Source organism: Balaenoptera borealis, assembly GCF_965194805.1.
Source record: "Balaenoptera borealis genome assembly, chromosome: 3".
In the NCBI taxonomy this organism is placed as follows: Eukaryota; Metazoa; Chordata; class Mammalia; order Artiodactyla; family Balaenopteridae; genus Balaenoptera; species Balaenoptera borealis.
The window spans coordinates 108,225,713-108,243,305 of record NC_138866.1 but is presented as its reverse complement, the minus strand read 5'-3'; the positions used below and the strand labels follow the sequence as shown (position 1 = coordinate 108,243,305).

The window sequence follows — 17,593 nt, the reverse complement described above, 5'->3', positions numbered from 1 at the left end:
ATTATAACGGTAGAACGGTTGGTGGTCACGTCCTCTGTGATTAATTGCCTCATGAGTGGAACAAATAGGGAGTGTTGCAAATAGTAAATACTTCAGGAGTGCAGAGGAAGAGAGACAATTGCTTAGGCAGGCTTATTAACGAAAAGCTTTACGAGGAAATTTTTCACTTAGTTTTTTCAAACCTTTTTTTCCTGCTTATCAAAGCAATACATGTGCAATATATAAAAATTCAAAGACTTATTTCACACCTGGCTTTATTTCACTGTCCTACTTTTTTCTTTAGCTGTTTCTAACTCTTCTCACTACCCCATACGTTGACAGCATAACTGAACTATTAGGAATTTTTGGTAAAATCATCTGGTAATATCTATTAGGATTACAGCAGCGCACATCCTCTGACCCAGCAACACTGCTTTTGAGACTCTGTTTTTTCAAAATGAAACCACCAGTATGTGAAGATATATGCGCAAGTACGTTTCTTGTAGCATTGCTTACAGTGGCCAAACAAATTAGAAATAAGACAAATGTCTTTAGTTTGTCAATCAGGGGATACTTGATTAATTGTGACTCATTAATTCTAGAGACCTTGATGTTGGCTATTTTAAAGGCTGGGTTTGATTTCTCTATAATGACTTGAATAAAACTGTCTTAGAATCTTAGCAGTTTAGAATTTGGGAGCCAAGTCTACTTTAAGAGAAGATAAAGTAATGTAAGGAAAAGTAAAAGTATATGTTTGCATTTGATCAGAAAAAGACATTTGCACAAGCACAGCACCTGGGGACACAGGACTTATCAGCATCTTGTCTGACATGGATATGGGGCTTTTGTACATTATAAACTCAGTAAAACCAAACAGTATGGGGGCAAGAAAGCTAGTGGGTCTCTTGGGCAGATCTAGAGCATTTAGAAGAGAAGGGGATAATCCTGCTCTTCTCCAGGCTGACCACATCTAGAGAATCACATTTAGTTTAAAACAAGTACGTTCACCAAGGAAGTAAGGTTGAAATCATGTCATTTGAGAAATATCTGAGAAACTGTACATTTTTATTCTGAAGAAGAGCAGACTCAGAGGACACACTAGAATTGTCTCCAAATTTCATGCTACACAAACTGTTAGACCTTTTCTCTGGCACCCCAAAGCTAAAACCAGGATCAGTGGATGGAAGCCAATAGGAGCTGGGGGTTAGCCCAATATAAGGAAGGCATTTTTAACTATCAGAGCTGGTAAAAAGTAGTAAAATGACTTGCCCTGGAGATTCCAGTCTCTTATTTTGTCTCTACTCGTGTTGAAGGGGCCTGATGGGAACAGTGAGAAAGGAGTCAGGTATTTGATGGGAACAGGGTCGTGCCTGATACTATATCCCAACCCATCTACAACCCTAATCAGAGACTATTCAAGCTTGTCATTTGACCCTGAGATCAGGTTTTCAGTTGTGAGGTATTGGGAGAGGCAATGTAAAACCATGCTGTAAACTCCAGCTGTCGAGTTGAACAGACCCAGGTTTAGATCCTGCCTCCCACACCTCTTTCTCTGTGACTCAGGCAAATCATTAGCCTCTCCAAATCTGTTTGCCTATCTGTAAAATAGGAATAGTATTGGTTTGTTCCTCAAAGAGCTGTTATGTAAGGACTAGCCAAGATAATAATACATATATCATGTTTCACACATGGTAGCACGCAGTGAATTCTCAATAGGTATTTTTAAGTTAAATCATGTGAATTATTCTTGTCTTTCTTACTATGTAGATTCATGTTTAATAAAGTAAAGCAAGAGTATTTTCTGATTAATCTTGAAAAGAACCATAGCTTTCTCTGACTTAGAATATTGTATCTCCTAAGATTTCTAAGTTTTATAAATATCACATTATCCAATTCACTTAAGTGTATTTGCTTGTTTTGCAGGTAGATCTATGTCAGAAAAAGAACACTGGACTTCCCTGGTGGCGCAGTGGTTGAGAATCTGCCTGCCAATGCAGGGGACACGGGTTCGAGCCCTGGTCAGGGAAGATCCCACATGCCGTGGAGTAACTAAGCCCATGCGCCACAACTACTGAGCCTGTGCTGTAGAGCCCATGAGCCACAACTACTGAGCTCGCGTACCACAACTACTGAAGGCCGCGCGCCTAGAGCCCATGCGCCGCAACAAGAGAAGCCACTGCGATGAGAAGCCCGCGCACCGCAATGAAGAGTAGCCCCACTCACCACAGCTAGAGAAAGCCTGTGCGCAGCAACGAAGACCCAACGCAGCCAAAAATAAAATAAAATAAAGTAAAATAAATAAATTTATTAAAAAGAAGAAAAGAAGAAGAACACTGAATCTGGAGTCATTGGATCCAAGTCCAAGAGGTTTGGCTGTCATGTCGTAGACAGGTAATTCTGTAGAGTCTCAGTTTCCTCCTTTATAAAGTAAGAATAAGCACATGTATACCACCTAATTCACTCATACACTTGTATGGAAGGATAAATGGTATAACATAAGGAGAAGTGCTTTTCTAATTATAAAATACTGGTCAATTAGGAACTATTATTGTTGTCATGACTTATAAAATGGGCAAGGGGTATGATTTCTCTGGCCGCAAAATCTAAGACTATCAAAGGCAGGACCACTCTGAGAATTTAATCCTAAACCTTCTGGGTATAGGCGTACATTTGAAAAAGAAAATAAGATACCATTCCCTGTAAAAGTAGGCATTGTCAGCTCTACAGAAAACCTTTTGGAACCATAATTTACCTCTCCAGGTAGAAGAAGTAGAAAAGGTGAAGAAGAAAGAAGTAGAAAATGCTTTGGGTGTGACAAAGCATAAAGCATTTGCCCAATGCTTTTCTTAAGAGTAGTTTTTCCTGCTTGTTTATTTGCTTGCTTAGTTCTAACAAATTGAACATTCTTAGTTGCTAATTATGAAAGTGGAGAGGGGTGCACTTGAAGAAGGAGAGCTGGGTCAAAGCAGAACAGAGACAGGCTTTAGGATTCAAAGACCTTCAGCACTGGATGGGGTCTTGGAGGTGATTTTACCGAAGGGAAGGATTCGGTAAAGGTGTAAAGTAACTTGCCCATAACTGTATTGCTTGGAGGAGCAGCACTGAGAGTGCTCCCCTAAGGTTTGTGCTTTGGGGTTTTGTTTTGATTTCTAAGTAGATTCTGAGAAGAAAGTAAGGTAAAGAGGAGAAAGAAGGGGACAAGGAGAGAACATATTCTTTACCTGAAAGGAAAACATTTCTATTACCCCTCACAGAAGAATCTGGAACATTCATGAATATGTTTGGGAAATGCTTGATTTTTAATAGAGGATAAAGCTTCTTTCCCAAAGAAATAAAACATCAACATCTCCACTACTTGGACTCTGTTCTAAGGGGAAAAAAATAGTAAAAAAAAATTTTTTTTTTTTATATTTATTCTTGGCTGTGTTGGGTCTTCGTTTCTGTGCGAGGGCCTTCTCCAGTTGCGGCAAGCGGGGGCCACTCTTCATCGCGGTGCGCGGGCCTCTTCACCATCGCGGCCTCTTCTTGTTGCCGAGCACAGGCTCCAGACGCGCAGGCTCAGCAATTGTGGCTCACGGGCCCAGTTGCTCCGCGGCATGTGGGATCTTCCCAGACCAGGACGCGAACCCATGTCCCCTGCATTAGCAGGCAGACTCTCAACCACTGTGCCACCAGGGAAGCCCCAAAAATTTTTTTAAAGTTTCATGCTGCAAAATGTTTACTATAGTACCATTCCCGACAGTGGAGAATTGGAACAACCCAAGGGTTCAACCAATAAGTGGATATTTGATTAAATTATGACATAATCTATCAAAGATTATACAACCACTACAAATGCTGTTACCGAGATTACGAAATAAAATAAGCAAAAGCTTTTGTTATAGTGAGGCAGGGAAGGAGGACAGCATTGCGTGGACATCATTGATCGGAGGTAGGATTCAGAGTAGGAATCTACTGTATTGGAAGAAAAGAGATAAAAGTAGGTCAGTAGATAGAAAATGAATTACGGACTTCCCTGGCAGTCCAGTGGTTAAGACTTCACCTTTCCAATGCATGGGGTGTGGGTTCGATCCCTGGTCAGGGGACTAAGATCCCACATGCCTCATGGCCAAAACACCAAAACATAAAACAGAAGCGATATCGTAACAAGTTCAATAAAGGCTTTTAAAATGGTCCACATCCAAAAAAAAAAGAAGAAAGAAAAGAAAAGAAATTAGGAAATTCATAAAAAGGTGTGAATTTCGACAGGGCTTTATAGGGAGACAGACAAATCAAGGAGAGGTGAGCAAAGTTGGAATAATTTGTACACTTTTGGCTGCAGGAGTGAGGAGGCCAAGGACAGAGTGGGAGGTTGCCAGGTGGGGTTATGGCTTCAATATCGGCTACACTGAGCACTCTCTCCACCCAGTGGCTTTGACAAGGAGGCACCTCCCTTATGATAAGAAATTCCACGTGTAAATTCAGGAGGAATGTGAGGGGGACAGACATCAACATCATGACAGACAGTTTTCTAACCATGAAAGGAGAGTGTACATATGTGCCAGGAGACTGGAGATTTGTTGTTTCTCTCTTGGTTTCATTGCAATCAATCAGATATTTTTCCCTCCACGCAGTCACTTGGACATTCTGATGGAATTGTCACCTGGAAGGCACATTCTATCTAAGCCTCCTCCCACATAAGCTGGGGGTTGTAGCAGTTGTAACAGCCTGTTGTGTGGATTGCTTTTCCTGTTCTTACCATTGCCAAGGAGGACAGGCTGTCTGGAGAGGAAAGCTGGCCAAGAACTAGGAGTCAACAGTTACAGTGTATATTCACAGTATTATCATCAAAAACATGTACATGCAGGGAAAAGAAAAGTCAGAAAGGAAATACACTCCGATACCAACAGCGATTGCTTTTGGATGATGTCAACATGGGTGAAATATTTTTTCCTTCTTTTGACACAGCTGTGAATTTTCCAGATTTCCTTTAATGAAAGAGTGCAACTATTGTAATTTATAAAGTGTTAAAAATAACAAGCACAAGACTAAAGGAGAGAGTAGCACCATTTGATGGAGAAAATTTTCCTTCGTTTTTAATTTTAATTTTTTTCTCATTATTAAAATGATACATGCTTCCTGTAGAAAATTCCTGATACTAATTTAACCTCTAGCTTCATTTTACTATACTACATTTATTTTTCCTGCAACCAATCAAAAATCCTCTTTTGAAACAGAAGGGGTATCAATTCATCAATCTCCCATTCTTCCCTTTTTACTTATTTTATTAGATTTTTAAAATAATTTCAAGGTGAATAAAGGAAATATTAACAATCTTTCCCATTCTCAGATATTCAGTGTTAACATATGATATGTATCCTACCACTCTTTCTCTATTCTCACACAAGAATATAGAGTTTTTCCCAATTTGAAAACAGAACTACACTAAACATATTACTGTCTAACTTTTTTCTCTTAACAATACATATTCCAGAGATGAGACACAGAGGTGAAGTAACTTGTCCATGGTCACACAGCTAATGAGTGGAAGAGCTGGGATTTGAAATGAAAAAGGTGACTCTGGATCTGAGTTCTTTTTGTTTTCTTCTCTTTTTTTTTTTGGTTGTGCCACACCGCTTGCAGGATCTTGGTTCCCCAACCAGGGATCGAACCGATGCCTCCTGCAGTGGAAGCATGGAGTCCTAACCACTGGACCACCAGGGAATTCCTGGGTCTGAGCTCTTAATCACTACAAATGATTGTCTCTGACAGAAGAGAAGAAGGCAGAGAACAGATCTGAGGGAGCTGGTCAATGTTTCGGGGAAAAGTGGATGAAAAGGAGTGTGCTAGCCTGCAGTGATTTTCCCTCTTAATTCTATACTCCAACAGTTCTTCCTGACCTCACACATCCTCTCTGTGAAGACAGGTCCCGTCATGAAGAGGGGCATCCACTGGACCGCAGGCTCCACATCTCCTACGTTGGCCATACCATAAATGCTCAGGAGATGGTGGTGGTTGGTCAGCTGCTTTGGGCATATGTAACCCACCTGTCTATCCCTGGTGAGCAGCCGGGCATTTTGACGTGTAATCGTTACTTGTTGTTTGCTTTCACATCAGATGGCTTCTAGTTCTTGGATTAAGGAGGAAGGATGTCAGCGTTGCAGCCTGCAAACACTCTTGGGTTCAGGCTTGACATCGTGACAGATAATTTTATAACTGTGAAAAAAAAAATGTACATATGTACCAACTGACTTGAGACATTTAGGGGTCCTTTTAATTAAAACTCAGACAGGAATTTTCGATTTGTTACCTCATAACCATTGATGATGCCAATGAATGGTTCATTCTGAATTGATCCTAACCTGTAGGAAATTGCTGTGTATAATGCACACATCACTTTCTTCCCCACCTTTTCCCACCTTCATTCCACTTTCACGTCTCTGCTCACATCTCATTACTGTGGTCGTCTTGCCTCTTAAAAAAAATGAAAAGAAGAAAAATGTGTGTTCCTTAATTACTGCATTATTATGAGATGTATAATGAAATTCTGATGTTCATGTTTATAAATATAATCCTGGAATTGCTATTTGTCACATGAATTCAACTTGAGTCCACAAATATCTGAGGAGTGCCAATGTGTGCCCTGCAGTATACAAGGAACTGGGGATACCAAGATTGTACACAGTCCTTCCCCAGTAGGAGAAGTGAAAATAGATTACCTATAGCACAGTGTGCGAAGAGTAATAGAAGGCTGGGCACACTATAGAAGAAGCACAGGAAAGACAGAGACAAGAGAAGTGATATAAGGGAAGCCTTTATGAAAAAAGTAGTTGTTTAGCTGGGTTTTGAATAAGAGTTTGATAGGTGGTTGAGTAGGAAGGGAAAATCACTCAAGTCATCTGCAAAACCACAGAGGTAAGAAATTGAATATATGTCTGCCATTTGTTGATAATGGAGTGTGTGGGCAGATGAAGGAGGGGTATAAATGAGAATGGATTGGTTTCGTGGTTTTGAGATTTTTATTTATTTTCACTTGCTATGTACCAGATACTGTTATTTTACAAATACTCTTCTAATCCTCATAGCAATTTAGGCAGACTACTGGACTGCAGAATTGAAATAAGGCCTGACCTAAAAAATCTAGATGATTGGTCAAGGAAAAAAAGAAAAAGCATGGTAAATGTGATTTTATAGAAACAGACTCAAGAACTTTGAAATCCATATGTAAATCTCCTCCAGCAATAAGTCCTCTTGCCCCAGAAGGAGATTTTGGCTTGATTCTGGGATAAGGAAAAGGGATTGTTATGTACAATTACTGTGCACCTGAACCTTTTCACACTGATGTCCTTTAACACTCAACATCATCCTGTGAGGTACATGGTGGTCTCCGCATTTTACATGAGGCTTGAGGAGGTCAAACAAGTTACCCAAATCACACCACAAGTAAAATGAAGGGGCTGGAGTTTGTCCAATTCGAAATTTGTTTCTCCATCCCATGCCTTCCTAGAGAAGGGCCAGAGAGAGCCAAACACCAGAAACTTTCCTCTAGCTACTCCACCCTGGAATGGCTACAGTTAGGGCAGCTCTGTGTGGTACTTTCTTGGACAATCTGCTAAGGAGTGTGGAGAAGACAGGTGGGAGAAAAGGCTTTCTCCTTTGGGTACTTGGCATTTAAGACAGGTATCTGATGATGCTCGTTAAATACTTACTGAGGCCGTGTGCTCTTTCTTTCTGGAGTTTCATCATAAGATGGGCCTTTCAGTGGAGACAATTTATGACCTAGACTACCTCTTCCCTCTTCCCACAACCAACCAAGTCCTGATAGATACCAGACAGAATGACTGAAATTAAGCGGTTCTACAAAACTAGGGAGGCATGATCATCATGCCCTTAATGGTTGTCATTTTATAGGACTAAAGCTCAAGAACACTGGAATCCACATCCACTGGGTAAGTTTTTGTTTTTTCTTGGAGTTCCTTATATTGTACCTTGGTGATTAAATAGCCCAGACGTATATAATATTTTTCCCTCGCAATTCCACCTCCCCTTTCTCTATCCTCCTTTTCCACTTCAACCCTTCTCCTTCCACTAACTCACCTCTCTAGTATTGCCTTATCTGCCTTTGTTACAGAAAAAAGGGAGCTGGTACACTAACTCACACAAAGGCTTTGGTGACCAAAACTGACTTTATATCTGCCGTCCCCTTTCAAGGTATACAATCTGCTTTTAAAAGAAGAAGCTTTGAGACAGTGGTGTTTATCTCAAAGGAGTGACTCTCCAATGGTCAAATTTCTGGCAATCTTCCTTGGGAAGATTAAAAATAATCAGGATCACTGGCATCTTGCGCCTGTCTCTCGTGAGCCTGGCACAGAGTTAAGCACTTGCATGTATGACTAATTCTCACAACAACCTGCCAAGGGGGCATGACCATCCCCATTCAGAAAAGGAAACCACGGTTCAGAGAGATGAAGCTATTAAAGCTATTCACTAAGGCCAAGGAAGATTAGAACCTGGGTGTGTCTGGCTTCCAGGCCCTAACCCTTTCTGGCGCTCTGGCTGCTTCCCTACGAGGAGATGATGGGGTCCTTCTGGTCAGCTGGTTTCCATGGTGTTGGATGGTTTCCTCCACTTACTACACCTGGGACAGGTATAGCATGCACCTGGCAATGAAAGGAAAAAGGGCGGGACTCTGCGTGTTCCTCCAGAACAAGTACCCCAGAGTTTAGCCTGCGAGCCTGGTCACTTCTTTGTCTTCACTTTGCCCAGTTTGGAGGTCTTCCTGCTCTTCAGGTAAGGTTTCTCACATAGAAGGTTTCCTGAAATGAAGGAATCAAAAAGCAGGACCAGGGACCCAGGACTTACTGTGACATCTATACGCTGACCCGCGCCCGTAAACTATTACACCGTGAGTGATATTTTCCAATTGCCTTCAGGTGTTAGTTTAAGTGAGTAGATTTAAAAAGAAAAGTTGAAAAGGTTTTAAAGATTTAGTAAAAGGGAGCAATTGATACACATCAGGCCCAGTAATAATGCCCTACAAACCTGTCAGTTTGTAGTAAAGTGACAAGAGTAGCTGAGGGGAATCCTTGCCCCATGGTTTATGGTCACCGACTTGGTCCACTTTGATGAATCAGCTAGTTTGAATTATTAGAAAAATGAAATGAAATGTTTGCCCTGGCCCAGAATTTCCACAGGCCCCTGCAGGATAAAAAGATCCCTTTTCTGTGTCTATTTAATTTTATAATATGCATAATGGTCTCCGTGAAGCATCTTGTTCTGAATTTATCAGAGCTTTAAACGAATGTCATGATCTGTTTTAATTTAATGATTAATGTTATCAATTTAAATATTGTCGATCTTTTCTTGTCCTTGCTAAACTTGCCCACAGATGGGGACATTCTCATTAGAAATGCAGATGCCTAAATACCGCTCAGAAAATGGAAGGGGAAAAAAAAGCATGTCTACAATAAATATTGCAGCCAATTAGGCTTCATCATAGTAATTTCACTGGCTTTGTAATGTTTGTTTACTGAATTTTGTAGGGAAATTGTTGCCATTTCTGATATCCAGACTCATAAAACCTCCATCCTCCTGTTTTCCTGCAATGGGAAGTTATAACAGTAAGAAACATTTTCTTCCTTACCAGACTGCATCTGAATTATGAGTTAGACATTCGAAGATCCAGACCCAAACATGTAAATCTGTTTGTACACATTCAAAGAAAGCTCTCATACATTTCCTAAAAACCCACACATTAATATTGCTTACTTTTCAGCAGGGGTAAATGGGGGTCTCAGAGACCTCCTCAGACCAGGCTGGAGTTAAATAATATTGCATGTTTTTCATTTTACTGTGATGAATGCAAAGCTATTAAATAACCTTTTAAAGAGTTGGTGTAATTATCTGTAAACAGTAATGTTACAAAAAAAAAGGTCAAGTTGTCCTGCCATTAGATGTTTATGGATATAAACTGGATTTATGTTTCCATAAAACAGGCACCGACTAACTAGATTAATTCTCCACAAACTAAACCAACTGTAGTAATATTTAGACACAATAAAATGATGCCAATTAAAACAATTTTATTTTTTGTGTCATATTGATTAACAGCACACTAAAATTAACCAGAGACCTTAAACTCCGAATGGTTGGCAAAAGGCATCCACAGCTCAATGTTATTACCGACAAGAAGAGCAGTTAAGTGAGATGGCTGTGCAATAGTATGAATATTTAATTAATAATTAGTCATGTAATTTCTCCTCAGGAATTATTATCCCTCAAACTGGTTTGTGAATTTAATTATTAGCAGCCTTTTTGTTTCCATGTCCCCTCATTACTGTCAGGATTGATGTAACATAAACTTCATTAAAAATTAAAGCAAGAGTCTTAATTACAAGGCTACCCTGACTGAAGTTAGAATTAGCCAAGTCAGTGATGTGCAAATGAGTGCATTATTTAAGAAACATGCTGGAAGTAGTTATGCTAATGTGAGAGGTTCGCAGTAGCAGACCTTTTCACTTGCAGTTGCATATTCATTAAATGCACTATGCAAATTTAATGTAGCAGTCTTAGTAATGCGTTGTTAATTTATTCAGATTTATTGAGTACGACTTGTAAAAAAAAAGTACAAATTTAATTACTCTATCTAGTAGGGATGGTATTAGGAGATAGCAGAGGTTTAAAATGTGTTGATCTGGATTACCGCAGTTTGATGGAAGACGTGGTATCAGAGGACACAGTTTTGATAACTGAGCTTGAAAGAATATTTGATTTACTTATGGAATGATCTAAGAAATCACTAAAATGGCACATGTTCCTTCCCAATAGGAAAGTAAAAAAGTCTTGGTTGTATTAACTTAAGAGCTAAAGCAGTGCTGAGTCCACAGCCTAATGGTCTTAATGACTCTATAGAGACCAGTAAAGGTTATGGATGGAGATCCGTATGAAGCAAACTGTCTTTGCGGAAGGTTCATTGGTGGTTGGCTGTACCTCCAATGGTGCGCTGACAACCGGCTGGATGAAACCACAGGAATCCTGGCACCCTCTGCAGTGGAAACGCCCTGGCACCCGGCAGGCCGGTGCTATCTTCTCAGGTGGGTGGACACTTGGGCTCCGCTTTCAAGGGATGCCAAACCCAGGACACAGGGGAGAAAATGTGTGCTTTCAAAGAGATACATAAGCCCCACTAGCACCGGTCACTGCGGCGTCCACACTTACTGAGTGGACACGCTGGGACTGCTCTTGACTCATCTGCGCTCACCTGATGCTCTGGAAAACCTGGCCGTGAAATTTAGCTCACCCCCATTTTACAGGTGAGAAAACCGAGGCTGAGATTGGAATAGTAATTGATGCCCGTGGAAGAGCTGGGATTCAAATCTAGTCCCGTGTTGTTCCCAAGCCTGACTGCACTGCTTTCCCCTTTGCCCTCGCTCTCTTCCTCTCCCTCCTCACTTCTCCCTCTCTTCTCCCTCTGTCCTCTCTCCTTTCCTTCTCCTCCCATTCTTCTGTCCTCCCTTAATATCTTTTTCCTTTCACTCTCAGATAGATAGATAGATAGATAGATAGATAGATAGATAGATAGATATAGACATAGATATAGAAATACATAGGTGTGTAGATATAATTTAAAAGCTGAAAATGGCTGGCCTGTTTCTCTTAAAGTGCTACAAACAAATATATAGGTTAAATTGGAATAAAACTGTTTCACGTTCAACAAAGCATCCCCTGACAACCCCATTAAGACTGGTAGGGAACAAACCGGGAATGTTCTCTTTGACTCAAGGCTTGGAGACCACTGTGCGATCACTATTAGCATCTTGGTTGGTTTTGAACTCCCCTCCCATCTTTTAACATTTTTAACAGGTTTTTTGCCTTTATAATCACAAAAATGGAGTCTGATACCTTTTTAATACTATTAATATTTTATCTTGGTTTGGGAGCTACTGCTTCAAATTGGTAAATCTTTTGGAGAAAAATCAATACACGCTTGACTGAGCTCCAGTGATGAAAAGGCCAAATGATTCCTAACCACGTGGAATGCCTGGTTCTCAGCACCCATCTTTGGAGGCGTTCCAAGCTCTCTGATATATTCAAACAGTCTGACCTGTACCTATTGATCTCCTTCTGACAGAGGAAGAAGCTAAGCACCTCAACTTAAGGTAAGTGTATGAATTGATCACAGGCTGAAAGTTGGTGCCTATGTAAAGATCTGTCTGAATAATTTATTAGTAAGGATCCAGAAAATTAGTTAGGTGGCAAAGCAGATGTTCTGGGCCTCCTCTGTGAATCTTTTCATCTTATGTCCCACATCTGAAGGCAAATCAGTCAGATTCCAGCCACCCACTTCCTGTCTGCTGTCCATTGCTCCATTTAATACATGCCATTCTGCTTTGGTTCACGCTTAACTCTGTGTGTGTGTGTGTGTGTGTGTGTGTGCACATGCACGTGTGTGTGTGTGTGTCTGCCACTGAACTGCAAACTTCTGGGAATCAGGGACTGACCCCATTTGCCTTTGGTTAGTGGCAGTGGTATGCTGGTAGATGCTTAAAAACAAGCTCCCTAAAAAAAATGAATAAGCCCTGGTTTGTAGCATTTGCCAATTTCCTTCGTAAATGTTCTCACTATGTTGATTTTAGTCTACCTACATGATGTCACTAGATGCAGAGTCAGGAAGAGAGAAGCAGTTGCACACCATTATATAGTAAATCCACCACCACACAGATGCGAGAGATGTCGATAACCTCAAGAGCACAGGTAACACAAAAATGCCACAGAATAAACAGGAAGTGATGTGTTTTGCATAGTTATTACCTTTGCTTTTAATGTAATTTATTTAACTGCACATTTATATAATTTTTAATAATGTCTAGGTCTAACAGTCAGCTCACAAAATTCTCCAAAATTCAACAATTGGCCCCAGGTCACCAGCGGGTACTAGGAAAACAAGGTTTGCTGTTAAAAACACCACCACAACCAATAGTGAAAAATCTGCTGGGTCTTTTTCTCCTACTAAAGTGGTGTTTTACTATTTCTCTTGGGGGAGGCAACCCCCCCCCCAAATAAGAATTCAAGTTGGCTCCTGCTAAGAGAGCATCTGTAATTTTACAGCATCCACTAGGATTTTGCTGCAAAAGGTTGGCATCTATCATTTTTTTTTTTAAATTAATTAATTTATTTATTTATGGCTGTGTTGGGTCTTCATTTCTGTGCGAGGGCTTTCTCCAGTTGCGGCAAGTGGGGGCCACTCTTCATCGTGGTGCGCGGGCCTCTCACTATCGCGGCCTCTCTTGTTGCAGAGCACAGGCTCCAGACGCGCAGGCTCAGTAGTTGTGGCTCACGGGCCCAGTTGCTCCGCGGCATGTGGGATCTTCCCAGACCAGGGCTTGAACCCGTGTCCCCTGCATTGGCAGGCAGATTCTCAACCACTGCGCCACCAGGGAAGCCCCCTATTTTTTTTTTTAATGATGACAGAGATGTGGGCACATCTATCGCTTGGATATATGGGACAAGAAAGTGGAAGGAATCAATGATAAGTTATTAAATATTCAGCTCAAAACTATGTGGTTCTGATACCACATACACTAGGTGCAATGCTCTGTGCTGGGGACACAGAGATAAACCGGACTGGAAGTCCCCTGGTCTGCAGATCAAGGGTGCGCTCCCTGGAGGAGGCACACTTAAGAAGTCCAGACAAGGGGAGGGGCAGGGTTGAGGAGAGAGCCTGGTCCTGAGCCTAAAAAGAGCTTGGTTTGTTCACTCAACAGAAAGAAGCCCGATGGCTGGTGTGCAGTTGGCAGGTGGGAAAGGGGTGTGAGATGAAGCTGGTGGGTGTCGGCAGGAGCCACGTGACCCAGTCCCTGCGAGCTGTGTTGAGGGTTTGACACAATTGGAAATGACTTTTTGAGGCACTCTGAGCTTACTCCTCATGATACTAACACTGTGTGACCCTTGCTCATTAGGTAGTAAACTCCTGCAGGGCAGGGCCAGGTGTCCAAAGGGCTAGCACAGGGTCTAGTGCATCGCAGGGACAAAAGGAAGTGAAGGGATGGATACGTGCCTGCCCTCACCCCCCTTACAGGTTTAGGTCTGAGGTTCAGGCTTGAGCTGACCTAGAGGAGGTACTTCTGACTGAGCTGGACCTGAGAGCTGCTGGAGAGGCTCAGACCCCAGGACTTCCTCGCTCTTGAGGATGAGGGACCAGTGCAGCCACAAGGAGACATTTTTCCCCGGATCTCTGCTTTCCAGGACCTCTGGGAGCTCTTGAAGGTCAATGGATTTGACCCAAGTCCTCACAGGAACATGTGTCACTATGACAGGTTGAGACGGAACCTGGGCTGCGGAGGTGAGCCCTGTTCCCCAGGAAGAAGTGGGAGCCTGTGCAGTTTGGAGCTCAGGTGTGCACTTCATTGCTTCTTCTGTCCCCACAGGTATGTGTGGTGTGCTTTCAGGGGTACTAAGGACTTGCGTGCCCTTCTCTACCACTCGGCTCTTGCACCTACTGCTGAAGGCTGGCACTGCCCCTTTGTGAACTAAGGATGCTGAATTCCCCAGAATGTAAATTCCCTAGACTAGAGGAAATAAGAAAAAAGGAATACTTTACATTTACTGATCCCTGCCTCTGTGACAGGCACTATGCTAGGTGCTTTATATGCTTTATTTCATCTATTCTTCAGAACAACGCCATGAAATAGATGCCATTATTATTCCCATTTTACAGAGAAGAACCCTGAGGCATCCAAAGGTCAAAAAACTTATTTGAGAATGTAAAGCTGGTAAGTCATAGAGCGAAGACCAAATCAAGTGTTTTTGATGTAAAGCCTATATATTCAAAGCCAGGTCTGTCTGACATCATGCTGCCATTTAATTTTGGCCCTGGAAGAGGTCACAAAAGGTCACTTTTATCCAGCATTCCCAAATTTCCCTGAAGAACAAGATCACATGGGAGTACTTGTTAATCATGGTGCTTTCTAGGCCTGTTCCATGGGGTTTAGAAATGCTTGAGTCTGAGATGGGGTCCTGGGATTTGTACTGATGTTTAACAAGGTGATTGTTTCCAAGGATGTTTGGGAAACACTAGGGGGCAAGAATGACCTGTATGCACTTTGCTCAGGACTGAAGCACATAAAGATCTTGGCCCGAACACCTATCTCTCCACAAATGAAGAACTGGCTTTTACTCTACCTGGAGACATTAAGGTAAACATTAATTTGGGAAATTAATTTGTTGAAGTCATACGTGCAATCAGAGAGAAGGTGGGAGAGTGAAAGATCACCAGGAGACAAATCACTGGTGAGTTGTGTAGCAGTAGTACCTGGGGGCAGATGGTCTACAAAACAGCTAATGCATTGTTCTCGGATGGGTTCTTCACATTTCCTGAGCCTTGGTTTTCTAGCCTGTAAAATGGTGAGAATAATATCACCATGATAAAAGCATGAAGATTAAGGGAGAGCACAATGGTGAGTGTCAATTCTGGTCCCACACTGCCCAGGTTCATGTCTCAGCTATGCCACTTCCTCTCTGTGTGCCTTTGGGTAAGTTGCTTAACTTCTCTCTGCCTCAATTTCCTCTTGTGTAAATAGGGAATAGAAATAGGACCTACTCACAGGGGTGTTTTAAAGACTTATTGTAAAGTACTTAGCGCAGTGCTAGGTGAAAAGTGAGTGTTCTGATAATATCTGCTAGATTTGTATCAGACTACCTGGCACATGGTAGGTCCTAATGGGTATGATTTTCCCTGGACCTAAAAGCCAGCTTGAGCACACGATCCTTCTACCCACTGATTCTATTCAAAAGTGAAAAGTGCACATTGGCTTTTCAGTAATGTTTTTAGAGAAAAGAGCAGAGGCCACCCAAAGAGAGTTGTTTCGACTCTTGACTCATTTTACTCTTGAGGCTGAAGTGGTGAAACAGGCACCCCTGGTTGTTGTCACTGTGGAGCAAAGTCACTTCTCTTCTCTGAGCTTAATTCCCTCATTTATAAAAGGTTCCTTTAGCTCTGAAATCCTATGAGTCGATGAAAAATACTCCTTGAACCTAACCTTCAAATATCAGTCACTTTGCTGGAAATTCTGGGACTGGGGAGAAATCGCCAGGCAGATTGGGTCGTTACGACTTTCTCCTGGCAAGTAATCTTTTTCTTTAAGACCCCTCGGTCGTATAGATTTTCAAACACACCTGGCTTTGCTTAGCTTGTCCTCCTGAAATGATGGTCTTAATCATAAATTCTAATTGGAACGGGATCCACCTCAATTTATTCCTAATGCCTCAGAAAGCAGAACTGTTTCTAGGAATACATTGAGATGGATTCTATTCCAATTAACACTTTGACTCAGTTAAAGTGTTGTTAACTCACTGCTGTCCTCTGATAACCATCCAATTCATAGCTGGCAAGTTGCTGGCCTCATCAGAGTTTGCAAGGAGATGAAAGCTCCCTAAATATGGTCACCACTTTGAGTGGCATGGACTCAGTTCGAACTCTCCACCCCAGTCCTGCTGCCATCTTAGCAATTTGAGGGCACTCGGTTAGCTTGCTTTAAGCTGCGATTGAGGTGGTCTACTTTCTCTAAATCGGAAGTAGAATGTTTTCATCTAATTCAGACAAATTCCCTATTGGTCAGGGTTCTCCAGAGAAAGAGAACCGATAGGATGTATACATACATAGAGGGTGATTTATTTTAAAGAATTGGTTCATGTGACTTGTAGAGGCTGGCAAGTCTGAAATGTGTAGTTTAGGCCAGCAGGCTGGAAACTCAGACAGGAGTTCTGTGTTACAATCTTGAGGCAGAATTCCTTCTTCTCCAGGAAACCTCAGTTTTTGCTCTTAGAGTCTTCACTTGACTGGATGAGGCCAAAGGTTATGGAGGGTAATCTCCTTTACTGAAAGCCAATTGATTGTAAATGTTAATGATAACTACAAAAACCTTCACAGCAGCATCTAGGCTAGTGTTTGACTGAAGAATTGGGCACCATAGCCCAGCCAAGGTGACACATAAAAATTAACCATCATAGATTCCACGAATTATATTTACAGTCCCCAGGAAGAATTTGGAGATTCGGTGTAAAGAATGGCAGCAGACGTGAGGCATTGCGTCTCAGGGTCACCCAGTGCCACCCAACACGGAGGGCTCAGTTTTTAGGTTAGATGCCCCTTCCACACCGCACACTTCACATCGTGTCTCCAGCTATGTTTTCCCAAGGTGGGAGTCAGGGTGCTTTGTTGGGCAAAGGCAGGGCCACTTCTCTTTGATAGTCCAGTAATGTAAGGTTCATAGTAATTCCTAAGGCCACAGATGCCAAAGGAAGGAAGAGTAGACACCAGTTACAGATTTCTATAAACCCGTAGGTAAATATTCATGATTGAACGCCCAGCCTGGCAGGCACACTTGGGAGATTTTGACCGAAATGGAGCCTCAGAATTTTCATTTCCACTGGGCAAACAGGAAAATGAGATGATGCAAAATTGATGTGTGTGGAAAGCACAGTGATTGGGCATTTACATCTATTTAATTAAGGAACACATTGTAACCTCTATTTACTTCTGTTTAATTAAGGGATTGCTCATTTTGGAGGAGATATCATGCTGGGCCTTCTACTACTTTTGTGATTCGAAGCTCGACTAAGGATGTATGGGAGATAG

The 17,593-nt window shown here is 41.8% G+C and overlaps 1 protein-coding gene across 1 annotated transcript in view; it reads left to right on the top strand.

The window, feature by feature from the left end:
- Positions 1 to 13,112, top strand: part of LOC309626823 (uncharacterized protein) — a 426,800-nt gene extending 413,688 nt beyond the window's left edge. The window contains exons 5-7 of the mRNA XM_082388186.1: positions 1,903 to 11,051; positions 12,089 to 12,116; positions 12,594 to 13,112. The gene's annotated coding sequence lies outside the window, so the exon portion shown is untranslated. The remainder of the gene's footprint in view (positions 1 to 1,902; positions 11,052 to 12,088; positions 12,117 to 12,593) is intronic.
- The last annotated feature ends 4,481 nt before the right edge of the window (positions 13,113 to 17,593 follow it).